Source organism: Dryas octopetala, chromosome 6 (genome assembly GCF_963921425.1).
Source record: "Dryas octopetala chromosome 6, drDryOcto1.1, whole genome shotgun sequence".
Taxonomy (NCBI): domain Eukaryota; kingdom Viridiplantae; phylum Streptophyta; class Magnoliopsida; order Rosales; family Rosaceae; genus Dryas; species Dryas octopetala.
In genome coordinates this window covers 15,790,661-15,810,988 of record NC_141371.1, presented here as the reverse complement: position 1 = coordinate 15,810,988, position 20,328 = coordinate 15,790,661, and the positions used below count along the sequence as shown (strand labels likewise).

General features: G+C 33.7%; 1 non-coding gene and 1 pseudogene across 1 annotated transcript; one reads left to right on the top strand and one right to left on the bottom strand.

Moving 5' to 3' along the window:
• Positions 1–9,012: 9,012 nt before the first annotated feature.
• Positions 9,013–9,119, bottom strand: LOC147282788 (small nucleolar RNA R71). Its single transcript, XR_015123196.1, has one exon. It is a non-coding gene; the product is annotated as a small nucleolar RNA R71 (small nucleolar RNA).
• A 540-nt stretch (positions 9,120–9,659) lies between these two features.
• LOC147282787 (uncharacterized) lies at positions 9,660–13,981 on the top strand (annotated as a pseudogene).
• The last annotated feature ends 6,347 nt before the right edge of the window (positions 13,982–20,328 follow it).

Genomic DNA, 20,328 nt, shown 5'->3' with positions numbered 1-20,328 from the left:
AAACACAATCCAAATAGATTGTGAGATCCTAGAAAGTTGGTTTCTAATTTATTTTGGAGTAAATAGTGATTTATTGATAATTATCTTATTAATTTGGAGATATTAAAATTTTTCTGAGAAATTTTGGAAGGCAATAAATGAATTTGAAGTCATAGAAAAATAAGATTTATTGAGACGAGCTCACGGGATTTTACAGAACATTTTTCGGACTTCAAAGTTAATTTTGATAGAGTTATTTGGATTTTAAGTGATTTCTGCGGGCCATCGAGGAACAATAAAAATTAGGAAAGGCTCAATCTTGATTTTAGTCTTGTTGGAAAGGTCTCGGGTCAACGAGCGCGTATAAGCGAACAGAACGTGTTTTGAAGTTACGATTTAAGAGTTACAGACAAACGAATGTTGAGGGATATTTTAGTCTTCTCACCAACTAGGGTTTAGTATAAAAGAAACCCAAACTGAGAATTTCTGTTTCATTCTCTCTTCCAGCCGCACACACCAGACTTCATCTCTCTCATCTTTCTCTCTCCCCAACCTCATGTCTCTCTCGCTGTTCCTCTTCTCTCGGCGATTTCGCCGCCTCATCTCGCCCCTTGTCGTCGCCCCTATTGCCGAAACCACTGAAACCCAGAAATCTCACCCCTAAGTCGATATTTTTGCCGAAATTTCCGAAATCTTGACGAAAATATTTTGGTGTCGTGATAAAATCTCTCCCTCCCTTATAAACGAAAATTTTCTCCTTGAATGCAAATGAGCATTCTGTCAAGTATTCCAGCAGGTTGGGTGTTAAGTTCCACTCAATGAAAAATTATTATATGTAATCGTAATATCACGTGTCATAATGACATAATGTTACCAATCCATTTAAATTATAACACGTGTATAATTTTAAGGGTATTTATTAGGATTTAGGGTTTAAAAATTATACACGTGTTATAATTTAAATGGATCGGTAATACCACGTTATCATGACACGTATTGTTACGGTCACACATAATAATTTCACCTAGTCTAGACTTGGATGAAGAGAAATTTTAATTGACGTGACAAATCTTTTCCCGCCAAAACCATAATACGTCGCCACCTACTCTTGACACAGGCCCATGCACCTACTCATCAAAATTTGGCAGAAACCCATAACTTTTCAAAGAGGATTTTTTAGGTTCAAAGAATATGGGGTAATTGAATGTTCAAAGATATGTACGTGGGCTCCCAAAAAGATGGGTTTTTGTGTTGTTGATTTATTGAGTTTGTATTTAGCTTTTTGTTTTTGTTTTTTTTTTTTTTTGAGTTTGTGTTTAGCTTTCTGGTATATTCGATTATGACTTAATTGGAAGCTTGAGCAACCAGTTTTTTTCTTCATTCCTTGTCGATCTAGTGGTTAGGTGGCTGTAATGTTTTTCACTGTTATGGATTAAATTTTGTTGTTTGCATTAGGTACTAAAACTTTTCTTTATGCAGCAACTCTTATTTTCTATTTGTTTTCTCAGCACATTGGTAGAGATATGCAATATATTTTTCTACTTTGATTGCTCTTGGCTCATGTTTTGCTTTCAAACTTTGGATATGAAGCATATAAGATGCAAAGCCTCACTTTTTCCTTTCAATGGCACGAAAGATTTTTTTTTTTTTAGAACCCTTCTAGCAAACATACCCTATTTTCTTTGCCATAATTAAGGTTGAGTTTTTTTTCTCTTTATTTTTTTTTTTTATCTTCCTCTGTTTTGGAGTTGGAAGAATTTTGGTAAAACCAGAAAGTCAACTTAGTTGAGTGCTTGTGTGTGAACTAGTTGGAGGAAGTGTTGAGTCCAAGTTTGAAGGCAACAATAACGTGAAACTTGAACTTGAGTTTTAGACTAGAAGTTGGTTATGCAGTATAATTTTCCCCTGAAACTTGTATTTACAACTATTTCGTGTATCAAGTAGAAGAGCATTAATTAGGAATGGATGCATTATATTGTTACTTTGAGACATTTTGTCTAATGTGTACGTAAAGGGTTATAAATTGGTATTTACAAGGGGTTATCTGAATCTATGTTTATTATGGCACTATATGAAAATAATGAAGGCTATTTTCTACACATGAAACATACTTGTCCATTGACTATATGATTGGACAAGATTTGTTATCTGTTGGATAAAAGTACACTCTATATGGTCATATACTAGTTTTGCCGCTAATGAAATTTTGAAGGATCATGAGTCATGAGATACATATGTTCATCAATGAGAACCATGTAAGAAATCATGTAATTTATTCAAAGAAATCATATAATTGATTCAAAGCTTTCAACTATGTAATTAATTAGGTGCATTTCATTCTTCTTCTCCCTTTTTTCAATTTTGGGCTTTTCTTTTGGGATTTTTCAATTTTAAAAGCCTACAAAAATTAAAACAAACTAATAAAAATAAAATAAAATAAAACTAGTAAATCCTAATAAAATCTAGGAAATAAAGTAAAAATCAATAAAACCATATAATTAAGTAATTAATTAAAACAAGAAATAAAATACAAAAAATGCTAAAAGACAAGGACTATAATGTAAGATTTAAAGGATATAAAATATATATAAATTGAGCTCAACAATCAAGTATCCTAATTTATTGACCTAAACCTAAACAGTAATGCTACACTTACCATATTTTTATACCACAATTTCATACTATCTTACATGGCATTCATATATTGGACACTAAAAATTAAAAAATAAAACCTAAAAAAGAAAAAGAAAATACCCTTCCAGTAAAGTAATGACACATCAGGTGGGATACAAATGTGGGAAAAAAAATGTGGGACAACTAGCATTATTGAAACCTAAACCAATGACTGATAACTGCCAAAATCAAATATCCAAAGTTAGGCAACTTTTCAAAATCCATATACCTAAACATAAATTGATGACTGCCAAGTTCCAAAAATGCACATTCCAGAAAATAGACATAACAATATCTTATACAACATTCCAAAAAGGGTTAAATGGAGCAATAGTTCTTCAACTTTTCCTCAATTCTCACTTTAGTCCTCCAACTCATTTTTTAAACTAGGGCTCCGTACACTTTTCCACTTTTCCACTTTTCCTACTTTTGTCTATTCCGTTAAGAATTCTGTTAAAAATGGTCACATGACCACTTTTTTTAAGGATGATAGTTTAAATTAATATTCTAATGTGGATGAACTTTTTTGTCCTTTAAAAAAGTGGTCATGTGACCAATATTAATAGAATTTTTAACAGAATAGACATAATAGACTAAAATGGAATAATTGGAAAAGTTTAAGGACCCCTAAATTTAAAAATGAGTAAGAGGACTAAAGTGGGAATCGAGGAAAAGTTGAAGGACATATTATTGCTCCAATCAACTCTTCCAAAAAACATAGTGAATCATGAAAGTTGAGCCTTTAAGCCTTCTTCGATCATATCTCTTCCCACCACTTGTTGATGTTAAGGCTATTGATGTTTGGCTTGCATGCATAAGTCCTTAATAGTATTAATGATACCATTGCACAAACTATTTCTTAATTTTCTAAAAAGTATTAATAACTGGATTACCTGAGTATTCTTTACGAGTCTTGATATTAGGGGTGGGTTCGGTACGGTTACCATACGTACCGAAACACCCATACCGAGTTCCGATACCGTACTGTCATAAGACTTCATATAAGTTTTTACTAAATTGCATGAATTAATCAACATATTCCTCAACTGTCTTCCCTCCTTTATAGTGTATGGCATGAATTGCATGTTCGCATGAAACCTTTAATAAGTCGCATAAAAGTGTAAACAAATTTAGTACGGAAAACAAAGTGTCAAAATTTAGTACGAAAAACAAAGTGTAACACGTTACTCTAAGTCATAATAATACATTTTCTTCGTAAGTTGATGGGTAAAATTATTTTACTGTAGTTGGTCAAAAGGAGGGGTTATTTGAACTCAACTTTTAAATGGTTAATACTTATCTGAATTATACACTACTGTTTGTATAATGATATATTTATGCCGATTAGACTTACACTACTAAAATACGACCGACCAATACCTAAGAAAAAAATGTGGAAACCATCTAAATATAACTAATAAAAAATCCCAAACATTTTAAGGAATTATACTTTGTTTTTTTTGTACACAATGAATACCCCTTTTCTAATTTATCTTAATGCAAATCGATATTAAGCAACATTATTTGAAAAAAAAAATTTTGAATAAGGTATTTGACGGTATTAAGTTTGGGGGATAAAGTGTCAAAAATTTAGTACGAAAAACAAATTGTCAAAAAATTTAGTACGAAAAACAAAGTGTCAAACATTACATACTTTTGGGTTGATATTTATAATTAATAGTATTGGTAGCTTGCTTCATCTTTAAAATACTCTTCAAAATATGTTAATTGTATTGGCATTATGTCTCAAAATTAAGGATTTAAGTATTTGGCTTATATTATAGTGACACGTTACTCTAAGTCCTAACAATGCATTTTCTTGGTAAGTTGAAGGATGAAACTATTTCTTTTTAGTTGGTCAAAAGGGTGGGGTTATTTGAGCCCAACCTTTAATGACTTATACTTCTCTAAATTATACCTTACCATTTGTACCATTGTATATGTTGAGCTTAATTTATATACATATTTTATCCTTAAAACCATACATTTTTGTCTATGCCTTTTAGCATTTTTAGTGTTTTAATTCTTATTATTATTATTTAGTTAATTAGTGGGTTTTATTAGTTTTTGTCATAATTCTTAGATTTTATTAGGTTGCACTTATTTTTCATTTAGGCTAGATTTAAAATTAGAATTTTTATTAATTAGTTTCTTTGAATTTTGTAGGTTTAATTAAAAGAAAGAGGGAAGCCCAAAAGAAAAAGAAGAGCAACCGGCCCAAAATGAATTGAAAGAAAGAAGGAGCCCAGTCCGGCCAAACTCACAATTGAAGCCCAAGCCCGCGGGAGGCGAAGAGTCACTCGCCAACAGAACGCTTCCGCCCAAATGACGTTGATTAATATTGGCTCCAGTCAATACCAAAGTGACACGTGGCGGAAATTTTTCCTCCCCAGCGCTGTAGCCTTCCGCCTCCCTCTTTTCTTTTGATTAATATTACCTTTAGCCACTTCTTGAGTGACACGTGGACTCCTTACCCCTCTTTTCTCTTCCGCAAATCAGCACCTCACCCATGTGAGCCACTTCCAAGCCACAAGCCACGAAGCTCACAAACCAAGCCGGCCCCCCTTCTCTCTCTCTCACATTTTCCCATGCAGCCACTCAGCCAGCTCCAAGCCGCCAGCCGCTTCTATTTTCCTTCCGACCAGCAAGTTGATTTGATTAATCAATCTCTTAGCCACTCTTGGAGCAACACGTGGCGCATGAAGACCGGCCCAACGACTCTTTTTCCTTCCATCTCTCTCTTTTCACAAATATCCTCTCTCAGCCAATCAGCATGCGACATGTGGCGATCCCAGCTGTGTCCAGCCTTGCACTAGCCTTTTGTGCTGGTCATTTTCTCATCACTAGCCCTAGTATTTGCCTATTTAAAAGAACATTCAGCCCCTTCTTCACAGTTTTTTACTCTACATTTTAATTTTCTGCCTTTTTCTAGTATTCTCCTAGGATTTCTCTCTCAAACCCTTTGGCTATGATGTTTGAGAGAGAATAGGAATGTAATTTTCTTGCACTTTTAATTAATAAAACTTTAATTTATATCTCTATTCTCTTTTCTCCTAATCTTTTATTTACTTTATACATTTTATTTTATGTAGTTCTTTACTTTATGGTTAACTTTAATTTATGTCTCTCTTCTCTCTTCTCCTAATCTTTTATTTACTTTATGCCTTGTATTTTATGTAGTTCTTTACTTTATGCTTAGTAGTGTTATTTATTTTCTTGTTCTTTAAATTACATGCTTCTTTATTTCCTTCTTTATGGTTAACTTTAATTTATGTCTCTCTTCTCTCTTCTCCTAATCTTTTATTTATTTTATGCCTTATATTTTATGTAGTTCTTTACTTTATGGTTAGTAGTGTTATTTATTTTCTTGTTATTTAAATTACATGCTTATTTATTTCCTTCTTTATTTAAGATCTAAACTCATGGGTGGTCACTAAACCCCCTTACCAAGGGAAGCACCACCATGAATATTATTAAGTGAGGTCTTTATGTTAATTTCTCCCTTGTTTAAGATCCTACAAGCTCTAGATTTTGATATTAAAATGAGAAAGAGATCATCTTTCACCCATAATGTCATATATTATGGGTAGTTAGATTTTTTTTTTCCACATTTTAGCTTTATGGTTAATCTTTTAAAACACAAACTTTTTTTGAACTCTAGTTGTTCCTTAGTTTTGGTTCACTTGAGTTGCTTAAAGTTTGTATTCTCTAAGCAAAATCAATATCTACCATATAAATCTTCAATTTTTGTGTTCAATTCATATTAATCTTTGTAAGAGGGAATCAAGTGACTCTTGGGTGCCCCCCTTTTTGGGAAATTACTAAAAATCTCACTTAATATGTTCATAAGTGGTGTGGAACCCTAACCTTGGTTCTTATACCATTGTTTAGCTTCTAAAACAAAAAAATTGTTATTTTCCTTTTTAGATTTAATATTTAAATTCTTACACCTTTATTTAGTTTATTATTTTTTCAACTACTTCATTTGCTTTTTACTTTAGTTGCATTTTATTTTAAGTTGCCTCACAAATCAACAAAATTTTCAAACTAGGTTAGTTTTAAATTAACTTAAGTTTAAGCTTAGTGTATCGTTTTGCATGACTCCTTGAGGTTCGACCTCGTTAGTATACTACTAGACTCGTATATTTGCGAGTAAATAAAATTTCACAAGAAGTTTTTGGCGCCGTTGCCGGAGAGTGTTTTGATGCACTAGTTTAGGCTTTTTGTTAGTTTAAATCTTCCACTGGTTTTCATTTATTTTGTTTTTCTAAGCAAAAAAAAAATTCATATATTAAAAAAAATTTCAAATTTTCCTTTAATTAGTATTTTTTTTTTTTTAGTTTCCTTGTTCTTTTTCTCACTTTTATAAATGCCGAAAAAAAAAAAACAAACAAAAAAATTTATTTTTCTTTACACTTTCTTGCATCTCTTCTCTTGTAGGTGCCAAGAAAAGAAAGAAAAACAAATATATATTTATACTTTACCATTTTTAGTTTATTATTTTTGTGGTCTTCTTTATTTTGTGCTTGTGATAAATAGAAATTCTTGCTTTTATTTAGCATATTTATAGTTTCCTCTTTCTTTATAGCTTCCATAACTAGTATCTAGCATCATCTTTTATTTTCTTTACCTTTAATTTTGTCTTCTTTGCCATTTAAAAAAAATATATAAAAAAAATTATATATCTATTAACATATTTATTTCTTTGTTGTCTTTAGGTTGTTGCATCTAGTTTCAATTGTTGAATTTTTCTTATTGTTTTTGTATTTTTTGTTAAAAAAAAAAACTCATATATTTTTGTCATTTAGTATAATTTGTTTAGATCTTATTTATTGTTGTCTTGTGCATCTTATCCATTGCAACATTAGATAAGGTAATTTATATTTCCTCTTCTTTCATTTCTTTTTTCCTATTTCCATCTCTTGTTTATTTTTATTTTAGTTCTATTTCCTTTTCTCCTTTTGTTATAGTTTTAGTATTTATTCTAGTATTTTTCTTTTTAGTGCTTGCATTGGGAAGAAGTTTGCAAATGTGTAGTCATTAAGAAAGAGGAATTGTTAGCAAAAGTTTGGTTGCCTTCTCCTAGTGTGTTATGGCTAATGTCACCACACTAGTGGTATACTCTAAACTTTTTCTTTTTAAAGCTTTCTTGAGTGGTGTTTGCCTTACTTGTGCAATTTCAACTTCCATATATCGTTGTTTTGTTGGATTGTTGCATATTCAATTAGCATTCTTGCATAATCAACTAGTAAGGGCATTCACCCTAACAAGATAAGGATTGGATTTCATCACCAAGTCCTTGCCCACCTAGGCTAACCATCTCTTGCATTTGTTAATCTCAAACTCAATTTAATTAAAATCAAGTAGACATTGGCCAAAGGGTTCACGAAGCTTATAGGACCCTTTTGGAAGGAGTCAATTAGTAGATACTCCGGTGAGTGTTTTTGAAAGTACAATGTCTAGAAAGGTTCTTTAAGGTTGCAATCATCTTGATGCTTAAAGAAGACTGGTTTTTAAGAGAAACCGTATGTGACTCCTCCACCCCTTCCGGAACCGGTCTGGTTGTATTTTTGAGAACCTTATAACGGTACGCCACAAATTTGCTTTGAAAAAGAAGAGGAGCTTGTCAAGTGCTTAATCAAGATTAGGATTGTCTAAAAGACACCTCCCAAGGCTAAATCAAAGATAATTAAATTGCTTGTTTGGATTAACTCTTTGTTTTGTGATTTTGTTTGGTTGTGTTTGCTTTGTTTGTTAGTTTGTCCATATTTTCGTCTAAGAGGGGTAGTTAATTAAATTAAGAAAAATTTTTTAAAAAAATCTTAAAAAATATATATATATAGTTTTTGAAAAATTCTTTTCCTGAAAGCCGTCTAGTGTATGCTTGGTCGTCGTTCATTGAATCACGATTTAACACTTTTTGACTTTGAAATTGAGAAAACACTTAGACATTTAAGAAAAAGAATTGAATCGATAATTGAAATAGGTGAAAACATTGAAATTCGTCCGTTAAGAGAGTATTTTGCTTCCGTTATCATTGACACCCCTTCTTGCATAGTTTTGCCCCACACTACGACAACCCATTTTGAGATTAAACCCCACATCATTCAATTGTTGACCTCTTACCACGGATTGGATCAAGAAGACCCGTACACACATGTTAAAGAATTCATTAAAATTTGTTCAACCTCTAAATACCAAAATTTTCCCGATGAGTCTGTGCGTCTCCGTTTATTCCCATTTTAGGTTAAGAACAAAGCGGAAGCTTGGTTGAATTCCAAACCCCTCGGTTCCATCACTTCATGGGATCAACTTGTTAAAAAAAATTTGTCAAATTTTTTCCCAATGTTTAGGACTAACGCGCTTAGGAGAGACATTTCGCAGTTTAGACAAAAAGACGATGAGCAGTTTTATGAGAGTTGGGAGCGATTCAAGGATTTAATTTTAAGATGTCTTCACCATGGTTTTTAGACGTGGCGTTTGGTGCAATACTTTTACAATGGTTTAACTCAAATAAATCGCAATATGGTAGAGTCCATGAATAGGGGTGCGTTTTTAAATCTTGGGGAAGAGCAAGCCTATGATTTCTTTAAAAAATTGTCCGAAAATTCTCAACAATGAGATTTCTCCAACCCACATGATAGGCAAGCCAAAGAACCAAAGCGTGGGGGGATATATGAAGTAAGAGGTGATGTAGACTTAGGGTCTAAGATTGAGAGCCTAACAAGAAAGGTGGAGGCCTTGGCCTTGAGTCAAACCATGAGTGCTTTTAACCATGTCCAGAATGAGGTTTGTTCTCATTGTGCTAGCCCGATGCATAATGTTCAAGCATGTCCTTGTATACTTTTTCCGAGAGTAATGTTGAACATGCAAATGCCCTTAACAATTTTAGGAAGCCGTTTGTGAACCAAGGCACCTTTTCCGAGACCTACAACCCCAATTGGAAGAATCACCCAAATTTTTCTTGGAGACAAGGCCAACCCTAAACACATTTAGGAGGAAATTCAATGCCAAACAATTCATTCCGTCCTCCCAATCCCTCATATTCCCATGTTCCCCATGTTCCTCATCCTACTCCACAAAGTGTTGCCCCACAACAAAATCCATCATCTCCTTTAAAGGACACACTCCAAACGTTCATGCAATTGACTGGTCAAGCCTTTGTTGAGGTTAAAGCTTCCACCCACCAAAATACACAAGCCATTGTGAAGCTAGAACATCAAATTGGTCAATTAGCTAACATTGTGGGAGAAAGAGAGAAAGGAAAATTTCCAAGTCAACCCATTCCTAATCCAAAGAGTCAATTTCATGTTGATGCATCTAGTTTATCCAATACTCATGAGCATATCAAGTCAATTACAACCCTTAGGTCGGGTAGACAAATTGATAATAAAGTTCAAATGCCCAATTTGGAAAAAGAAAAAGATGAAAAAAATGAAAAAAAATGGATTAGGTGGTCTAGAGCGTAATGTTGATCACATATATTGTCAAATCAAAAGAAAAAGAGTCTTTCATTGTTGATCTTTCTCCAACTTTTGTCCCCAAAGCCTCATTTCCTCATAGGTTGCCTAAGACTAGGGGTGGGCACGGTACGGTATAGGACGGTATGAGCCCCATACCGATACCATACCGAAATTTTTATTCGGTATGGTATCGGTACGGTATTGACATTTTTAAAACTGGTACCATACCATACCAGTGTTTTATGAATTCGGTATGGTTCGGTATGGTTTCGGTATGTGCCAACATTTTAAACTTCTTTTTTTTTTTTTTTCAAAAAACAACATTTAACGACCAAAAAGACATACTCTCAATCGCTTGCACTTTTATTCTTACATATTAATTGTCAATCATTTGCTAGTAATTGTCTAACTTTACATTGTAAATATTTGGCTGTATAGAATTAGAAATCACAAACAATAACAGCATAGAATAGAATGCAGTGTGCACTGAGTTATTCAGTTACAACTTACAAAAAAGAAATATTTTTTCCCAACCAAAAGATAAAACAAAACCCAACCTGACAGTCCTCAAAGCCAAAATAGTTAAGCCTTATGGCTTATTACAAAGTACAAACAGTCAAAAACAATAGTAGTACTTAAGCCTTATGGCTTATTAGTTATTACAAGCAGTCAACACAAATACACAATGATAGTTAGTACTTAAGCCTACAATAAACACTACTTAGTTAGTACTTGCAGGCTGCAATATCACCAAACAGTCTACACTATTTTTCCTTTCCCTTTGCCCAAATAGCCACTAATATGGCAACACCTAATTAAAAAAATATTAAATAATTAAATTAAATATAATTTGGTACGGTACGGTATATTACGGTATTGAAAGTTTCATACCTATACCATACCGATTTAGAATCGGTACGGTACGGTATTGGTACAGTATTGGTACAGTATGTAATCGGTATTGTTTTTCGGTATAAAATTGACACGGTACGGTATGGTACGGGTTCGGTTTCGGTTTCGGTATTTCGATAATAAATGCCCACCCCTAACTAAGACAAAGAAAAATGCACAATTTAATGACATCCTAGAAATGTTCAAGCAAGTCCATATTAATATCTCATTCTTAGATGTCATCAAACAAGTGCATTCTTATGCAAAATTTTTGAAAGACCTTTGCACCATAAAAAGAAGAACCAACGTTCCAAAGCAAGCCTTTCTCACCGAACAAGTTAGTTCAATTATTAAGCATCGAATTCCGGTTAAGTAAAAGGACCCCGGTGACAGTCCTACCATTGCATGCACGATAGGAACTCATCATATAGAAAGGGCATTGCTAGATTTAGGAGCAAGCGTGAACCTTTTACCATACTCCGTTTATGTACAACTTGGCTTAGGAGAGATGAAACCAACCTTGGTGACTCTTTCTTTAGCGGATAGGTCGGTTAAAATTCCTAAGGGAATGGTGGAAGATGTTTTGGTCAAAGTAAATGAGTTTTATTTTCCTGTGGATTTCATTGTGCTTGACACTCAACTCGTGACCAATGCTTGTGATCAAATTCCGGTAATTTTAGGACGTCCATTCTTTGCCACCGGAAATGCTCAAATTAATTGTAGGAATGGAGTCATGAATTTGTCGTTTGAGAATTTAACTATAGATCTTAATATTTTTAACATAAGTCACCAACCACAAGAGGGTGAGGATATCATTTGTAAGATTAATTTAATCGAACATATAGTGGTAAACTCTTTCCATAGGGATAGTGTTGAGGACGCACTAGAAGCATGCTTAGCCTACTTTGGTTGTAACTTTGATTTTAATAAAGCCATAGAAGAAGTCAATGCACTTTTGGACTCTACACCCATCATAAACACCACCAATTGGAAACCAAGGGTAGAACCTCTTCCTATTTCCAAAAATCCACCACTTCCTTCCACTGTTGAGCCACCCAAGCTAGATCTAAAATCATTACCTGATAATCTCAAGTATGTGTTTTTAGGATCTTTCGATACCTTGCCCGTGATCATAGCCTCCGATTTAAATGATGAGCAAGAATATAAGCTTGTGGAAATTTTGAGGGAACATAAGGAAGCCATAGGTTGGTCCATTGCTGACATTAAAGGCATTTCTTCATCCATTGTCATGCATAGGATCCACTTAAAAGATAACACTAAGACTTCTCGTGAGCCCTAAAGACGTTTAAATTTTCTAAGGGAATTGAGGTTGATAAGGCTAAAGTTGATCTAATTTCTAATCTTCCACCTCCACGTACTATTAAGGAAATTATATCTTTCTTAGGACACGCCGATTTTTATCGAAGATTCATTAAAGATATTAGCAAAATTTCACGTTCCTTGTGCAAATTACTTGCCAAGGATTCCTCTTTTGTCTTTGATGATGATTGTATCTATGTCTTTGATAAATTAAGTCTTTTTTGACCTCTGCTTCCATCATTAGACCTCCCGTGTGGAGTGAACCATTTGAAATTATGTGTGATGCATCCAATTACGTCATAGGTGCCGTTTTGGGCCAACGAGTTGGTAGGTTGCCCCATGTCATTTTCTATGCAAGCAAGACCCTCACTGATGCCCAACTCAACTATTCCACCACTGAAAAAGAACTTTTGGCGGTTGTCTTTGCGTTAGACAAGTTTAGGTCTTACCTTTTAGGCACCAAGGTTATTTTTATTCCGATCATACGATTTTAAAATACCTTTTGTCTAAAAAAGATGCTAAACCCCGCCTAATCCGTTGGATCCTTTTGCTACAAGAATTTGACATTGAAATCCGTGACAAAAAGGGGTCCGAAAATGTGGTTGCCGATCATCTTTCTAGATTGATAGTTGAGTCATGTGAGGAATTCATTCCCATCACTGAGACATTTCCTGATGAGCAACTTATGCTTGTTTCCCATGCCAAACACCATGGTATGCGGATATTGTGAATTTCCTTGTCACTAATGAGCTGCCTTCCCATTGGACCAAGCAAGATAGATCTAAGTTTCTAGCTAGGGTCAAGCATTATTTTTGGGATGATCTTTACTTATACAAATATTGCCCTGATCAAATCATTAGGAGATGTGCCCCGAATAGTGAGCAATCCAATATCATTTCTTTTTGTCATGACTATGCTTGTAGAGGCCACTTTAGTGCTATGAAAACCGCCGCCAAGATCCTTCAATGTGGTTTCTATTGGCCTTCCCTTTTTCGTGATGCCCATGTGTATTGTCAATCTTGTGAGAGATGCCAAAAGTTTGGGAGTCTCACTAGGAGAAACATGATGCCTTTAAACCCAATCCTTGTTATAGAAATCTTTGATGTTTGGGGCATTGATTTTATGGGACCTTTTCCTAATTTCTTTGGCAATTTGTACATACTTGTGGGTGTGGATTATGTGTCCAAGTGGGTAGAGGCAATTGCATGTAAAACCAATGACCATAGAGTAGTGCTTCGTTTCTTTAAGGAAAACATTTTCACTCGATTTGGGACCCCACGCGCTATCATTAGTGATGGTGGGAAGCATTTTTGTAATAAGCCATTTGAACATTTAATCAAAAATTATGGCGTCACCCATTGAGTAGCCACCCCTTAACATCCCCAAATAAGTGGTCAAGTTGAGATTTCTAATAAGGAGATTAAGCATATCTTGGAGAAAACAGTTAACCAATCCCAAAAAGATTGGTCTTTGCGACTCATTGATGCATTGTGGGCTTATCGAACTGCTTTTAAAACCTCTATTGGAATGTCTCCTTATTGCTTAGTTTTTGGAAAGCGTGTCATCTACCTGTTGAATTGGAACATAGAGCATTTTGGGCCATAAAACAATTTAATTTTGCTCTAGACAAAGCAGGGACTCATAGGAAGCTCTAGTTAAATAAGCTTGAGGAACTAAGGAATGATGCATATGATTGTGCTAAAACTTACAAGGACCGTATGAAAGTGTTCCATGATAAACACATTTTGAGGAAAACTTTTTCACTTAATCAAAAAGTCCTTTTGTATAATTCTCGTTTGCATCTTTTTCCTAAGTCTTGTTGGACTGGTCCTTTTCTTGTTCGCACTATTTTTCCTCATGAGGCGGTTGAAATTGAAAATCCTAAAAATGGTGATGTTTTTAAAGTCAATGGTCAAAGATTGAAACCATTTCTTGAGTTCCAAAATTATGAAGTTGAGGAAGTCTTACTTTGTGATCCGGTTTATCATGATTAATGTTTTTTGTTTAGTTAATTAATTTAGGATTTTTCTTTTCTTTTCTTTTGTTTTTCTTTCTTTTTATGTGTATATTCTCTTCATATCTTTGGGAATTATCATTCATTATTTATTGAGTTTCATTGTTGGTAATTTCAAAGAAATGAGAGTATCATCTTTCAGGTAATTTCTTTTCACCATCTTCGTTCTTATTTCTTGTCATTATCATGTTTTCATTTCCAATCATTGAGGACAATGTTTGATTTAGGTTTGGGAGTGAAGTTTTGAAATTTTTCTTGAATTTTCTAGTACTTTTCTAGTAAAAAAAAAAAAAGTTTTAGTTTTGTTTTTGTGTTGATTGCTTCACTATGATGAGATTGATTTTCTTGCATTCAATGCTTAGCTTCAGAAATACATGATTCTCTACTTTAACATTTTTGCATGCAAAATAAGAATATCTCTCATTAGATTTCCTATTATTTTCATGATAGAATCATTTTTCAATTCTTGAACTTGGAATATTTTTGCACTTAAGCCAATAATTGCATTTTGAAATTGAAGAGTGAAATTTGAATTGAATTACCTAAGGAAAAATAGTGGAGACTTGACCCTACTAAGCTTAGAGCCATTCTATTTTTGTGAGTGTTATACATTTATCTCTAAATTTTTCTTGGGTCCACATTTTTTCGTTAATGATCTCATTATTTTTTCTTGTTTGGTCAATTACTTGAAAATGACATTGAATTTTGAATCATTGCACTTTAAGCTCATTTAGTTCAATTGAAGCATCATAACCATACTTGACTTAGGAAATGATTTTAGGCCATTTGTGTTTTAGTTTGAGCCTTTCTTGCCATCCTTTGTCATTAAATAAAACTTTATCACTAGTATCCCTTTTAAGCCTTAGTTTTAAGTCTTTTTCGTTTGTTTTACACTATCACCCTCCTTTCTGAAGATTGTTAGAAAAAGTAAAAAAAAAAAAAACCAAATGAGAGAAAAAGACATGCCTTAGTATCATTTTATTTTCAAATAAACTTTCTCAGAAGTGTCTTACATTTTCCACCTTAACCTTACATTACAAGCCAATAAAAGTCATATTTGATCTTAGGAAGAGTTTGGTTAGAATGTGGAGAGAGAACGAATAGGAATTAAAGTGCTTGATTTAAAATTTTCATGTATTTGATTTCCTTTCATGAGATCTTGTCTTTTTCTAGATTTTCGTTCTTCATGATACATATATGTGAGTTATTTTTGAAAATTGTTCACATTTACTCATACTCATATATAACTTGAGAGAAAATAGTTAACCTATCTCCATGTGCTTCATTTGAGAGTGATTTATCTTGTGAGAATTGGAGTCAAAGCATATTTTCCAAAAGTGATTTAATTTTATTTTACTTAGAGATTGAAATTTGCATTCTTTGTTGGCTTTGTGCACTTATACTCTGAGGTTAGAATCTTTAAAGATGATTTTACCACTTTGAATAATATTTGATCTCTTGTTCATATTCTTAAGTGCATGTTTAAGTGTTAGGGTAGTTAAATTTTGTTTCCAAAGTTTATGAATTAGAATGATAGAATTTCTTTGAGAAAATTTGAAGTAATCAATTTCTTTTTATCTTAGTTTTGCTCGAGGACTAGCAAAATGTAGGTTTAGGGGTATTTGTTGAGCTTAATTTATATACATATTGTATCCTTAAAACCATACATTTTTGTCTATGCCTTTTAGCATTTTTAGTGTTTTAATTTTAATTTTTATTATTTAGTTAATTAGTAGATTTTTATTAGTTTTTGTCATAATTCTTAGATTTTATTAGGTTGCATTTATTTTTCATTTAGGCTAGATTTAAAATTAGAATTTTTATTAATTAGTTTATTTAAATTTTGTAAGTTTAATTAAAAGAAAGTGGGAAGCCTAAAAGAAAAAAGAGCAGCCGGCCCAAAATGAATTGAAAGAAAGAAGGAGCCCAGTCCGGCCAAACTCACAACTGAAGCCCAGGCCCGCGAGAGGCGAAGAGTCACTCGCCAACAGAAAGCTTCCGCCCAAATGATGTTGATTAATATTGGCTCCAGCCAATACCAAAGTGACACGCGGCGACAATTTTTCCTCCCTAGCCTTGTAGCCTTCCGCCTCCCTCTTTTCTTTTGATTAATATTATCTTCAGCCACTTCTTGAGTGACATGTGGACTCCTTTTTCTCTTCCGCAAATCAGCAACTCACCCATGTGAGCCACTTCCAAGCTGCAAGCCACCAAGCTCACACACTAAGCCGGCCCCCCTTCTTTCTTTCTCTCACGTTCTCCCATGCAGCCACTCAGCCAGCTCCAAGCCGCCAGCTAGGGTTGGACGCAGTGCGGTTCGGCCCATTTCACCCCCGGAACCGTGCGCCGCGTCGGACGTTCCTATACGGTACGGTTCGGTGCTAAAAACCCGAAAGGGAAGAGAAAAACCAAACCAAACCAAACCATTTAAGGTGCGGTGCGGTTCTCCACTACGGTTCTGAGCCTAATAGGTTATTATTCATATTGGCACTTTTGGGCTTCAACTTTGTTTTTTTAAGCCTAAGCCCAATTATTTTAATGATGCAAACCCAACCTAATTAACAAGTTTTGGCAAAAAAAAAAAAAGTTTACAAGTTGATTCAATGAATTAAACCAAAAAGGCTCACACATTGAACTTTGTTTTAGTGCTTAAAACTTAAAAGTTAAAAACAAATACAATTATACAATCAGTGACTACAACTACAAGTTAATGAACATAAAAATGTGTATAAAAAGTATATAAAAATGGTATAAATATGTATAAAAAGTATATAAAAATGGTATTAATATGTATAAAAAGTATATAAAAATGGTATAAAATATAAAAATATATATTTGTTTTATTTATGCGGTGTGGTTCGATGCGGTTTGGTTAAATGAAGTGTGGAACCGAAAGGAACCGGTGCGGTTCGGTTTTCTTTGCGGTGTTGACTTTTTTTTGTCAACACATTTTTTTACGGTGTTTTACCGGTGCAGTTCGGCCGGTTTTGGCGGTGCACGGTTAAAATGCCCACCCCTACCGCCAGCCGCTTCTATTTTCCTTCCGACCAGCGAGTTGATTTGATTAATCAATCTCCCAGCCACTCCTGGAGCAACACGTGGCGCACCAAGACCAGCCTAACGACTCTTTTTCCTTCAATCTCTCTCTCTTTTCACAAATATCCTCTCTCAGCCAATCAGCATGCAACATGTGGCGATCCCAGCTGTGTCCAGCCTTGCACCAGCCTTTTGTGCTGATCATTTTCTCATCACTAGCCCTAGTATTTGCCTATTTAAAAGAACCTTCAGCCCCTTCTTCACAGTTTGTTACTCTACATTTTAATTTTCTACCTTTTTCTAGTATTCTCCTAAGATTTATCTCTCAAGCCCTTTGGCTATGATGTTTGAGAGAGAATAGGAATGTAATTTTCTTGCACTTTTAATTAATGAAACTTTAATTTATGTCTCTCTTCTCTTTTCTCCTAATTTTTTATTTACTTTATGCCCTTTATTTTATGTAGTTCTTTACTTTATGTTTAACTTTAATTTATGTCTCTCTTCTCTCTTCTCCTAATCTTTTATTTATTTTATACTTTGTATTTTATGTAGTTCTTTACTTTATGGTTAGTAGTGTTATTTATTTTCTTGTTCTTTAAATTACATGCTTATTTATTTATTTATTTCTTTCTTTTTTTAAGATCTATACTCATGGGTGGTCACTAAACCCCTTTACCAAGGTAAGGGGGTAGCACCACCATGAATATTATTAAGTGAGGTCTTTATGTAATTTTTTCCTTGTTTAAGATCCTACAAGCTCTAGATTTTAATATTAAAATGAGAAAGAGATCATCTTTCACCCATAATGTCATATATTATGGGTAGTTAGATCTTCTTTCCACATTTCAGCTTTATGGTTAATCTTTTAAAACACAAACTTTTTTTGAACTCTAGTTGTTCCATAGTTTTGGTTCACTTGAGTGGCTTAAAGTTTGTATTTTCTAAGCAAAATCAAGATCTACCATATAAATCTTCAATTTTTGTGCTCAATTCATATTTATCTTTGTAAGAGGGCATCAAGTGACTCTTGGGTGCCCCCCTTTTTGGGAAATTATTAAAAATCTCACTTAATATGTTCATAAGTGGTGTGAAACCCTAACCTTGGTTCTTATACCATTGTTTAGCTTCTAAAACCAAAAAGTTGTTATTTTCCTTTCTAGATTTAATATTTAAATTCTTGCACCTTTATTTACTTTATTCTCTTTTCATCTACTTCATTTGCTTTTTACTTTAGTTGCATTTTATTTTAAGTTGCCTCACAAACCAACAAAATTTCCAAATTAGGTTAGTTTTAAATTAACTTAAGTTTAAGCTTAGTGTATCGTTTTGCATCACTCCTTGAGGTTCGACCTCATTAGTATACTACTAGACTCGTATATTTGCGAGTAAATAAAATTTTACAACAGTATACTTACACTGATCAAACTTGCACTACAAAATACAGTCGACCAAGACCTAATCAAAAGATGTGGAAATCATAGGATCGATCCTCTAGGATGAAATTTTAAAAATAATTTTAGGCCAAAAATTCATTTTAAACCAGATTTTTCATACTTTTTTATTCCGAAAACATTTTTAATAACCAACATACTTACAAAACAAGATACACACATATGCATATGAATCTAACCACCTAGAATGAATGCACCATCTCTAACTCAAATTACCTTTTCTACATGAATTGAACATTGAATCATACTTAATGAAATTGCTTCGATCTTGAACCTTGATCAACACACTTCTCTTCATGCATTCCTCATCTTGATCTTCTTGGCTTACTAACTCTAACATAACTTAATGCTTACATAATAATTTTTCTTAGGAAATTACTGATTTATAAACATTACATTAACAATATCCTTAGACACCCTTAAGAATTTAAGTCCACCCTTCATATGGGTGAATGCCATAAGATTTATTAGCTTACATCAAAGTTCTACTAGTTCTACGAGTTCTACGTAAAGGTTGTGTATCTTGTGTTAATGATACAAGTTCATTTATCTTTACTTGTGCCTTTGATGTCTCCCCAAGAGGTTCCTCGATATCAAACTTTTGTCATTTGCCTTTTTCATCTAGGATAAACTCATTTAAAAAAATGTGGCAAATTTACTAACGAAGACTTTATGTTCGTCGGAATGATAAAATTAATACCCTAAATATTCTCTTGGGTATCCAACAAACATACACTTATCTGCCATATACACTAGTTTGTCCAATTCATGTTGTTTGACATTAGTCGGGAAACCTTAGATCTTAACATGGTTTAAGCTGGGCTTCTTCTCATAGAAAATTTCATATGAAGCCGTATGTGTAGATTTAGAGGAATCCCTATTCAGTAGATATGCTGATGTTTCAAGCGTGTATCTCCAGAAAGAAATGTGAAGGTCTGCATAACTCATCGAAGCTCGTATCATGCTCATCGAAGTAGTCCATTGTGATAGAATACCATTGTCATTGAGTTAATCCAAGAACTCGAAACCCAAATACTCACTGCCTCGATTTGAATAAAGAGTTTTGATTTGTTTTCCAGTATGTTTCTCTGACTTATGCCTCATACTGTATAATTACTATAACTGTGAATAATCATCGGTGAAGGTGACGAAGTAGGCATAACCTTCTTTAGCCAGTGTTGACATGGGCCCACACACGTCAATGTATACGAGGCCTAATATTTCAATGGCTCTTTTTTCTTCTCCACTAAAAGGAGTCTTCGTCATCTTACCCATGAGGCATGACTCACATGTACGTGGGTGTTGGTTTTGAACCCATATGTCCATCCTTGACTAATTTCTATATTCTATCATCACTAATATGACCAAAACATAGGTGTCATAGATGATGAGGGTCAACCTTCTATCTTGGCCTTTTGGGTCTATTAGCAACACTGTCTCATTTTATGTAATTAACGCTACCAATAGTGTCAAGATAGTATAAGCTATAAAACAACCTCCC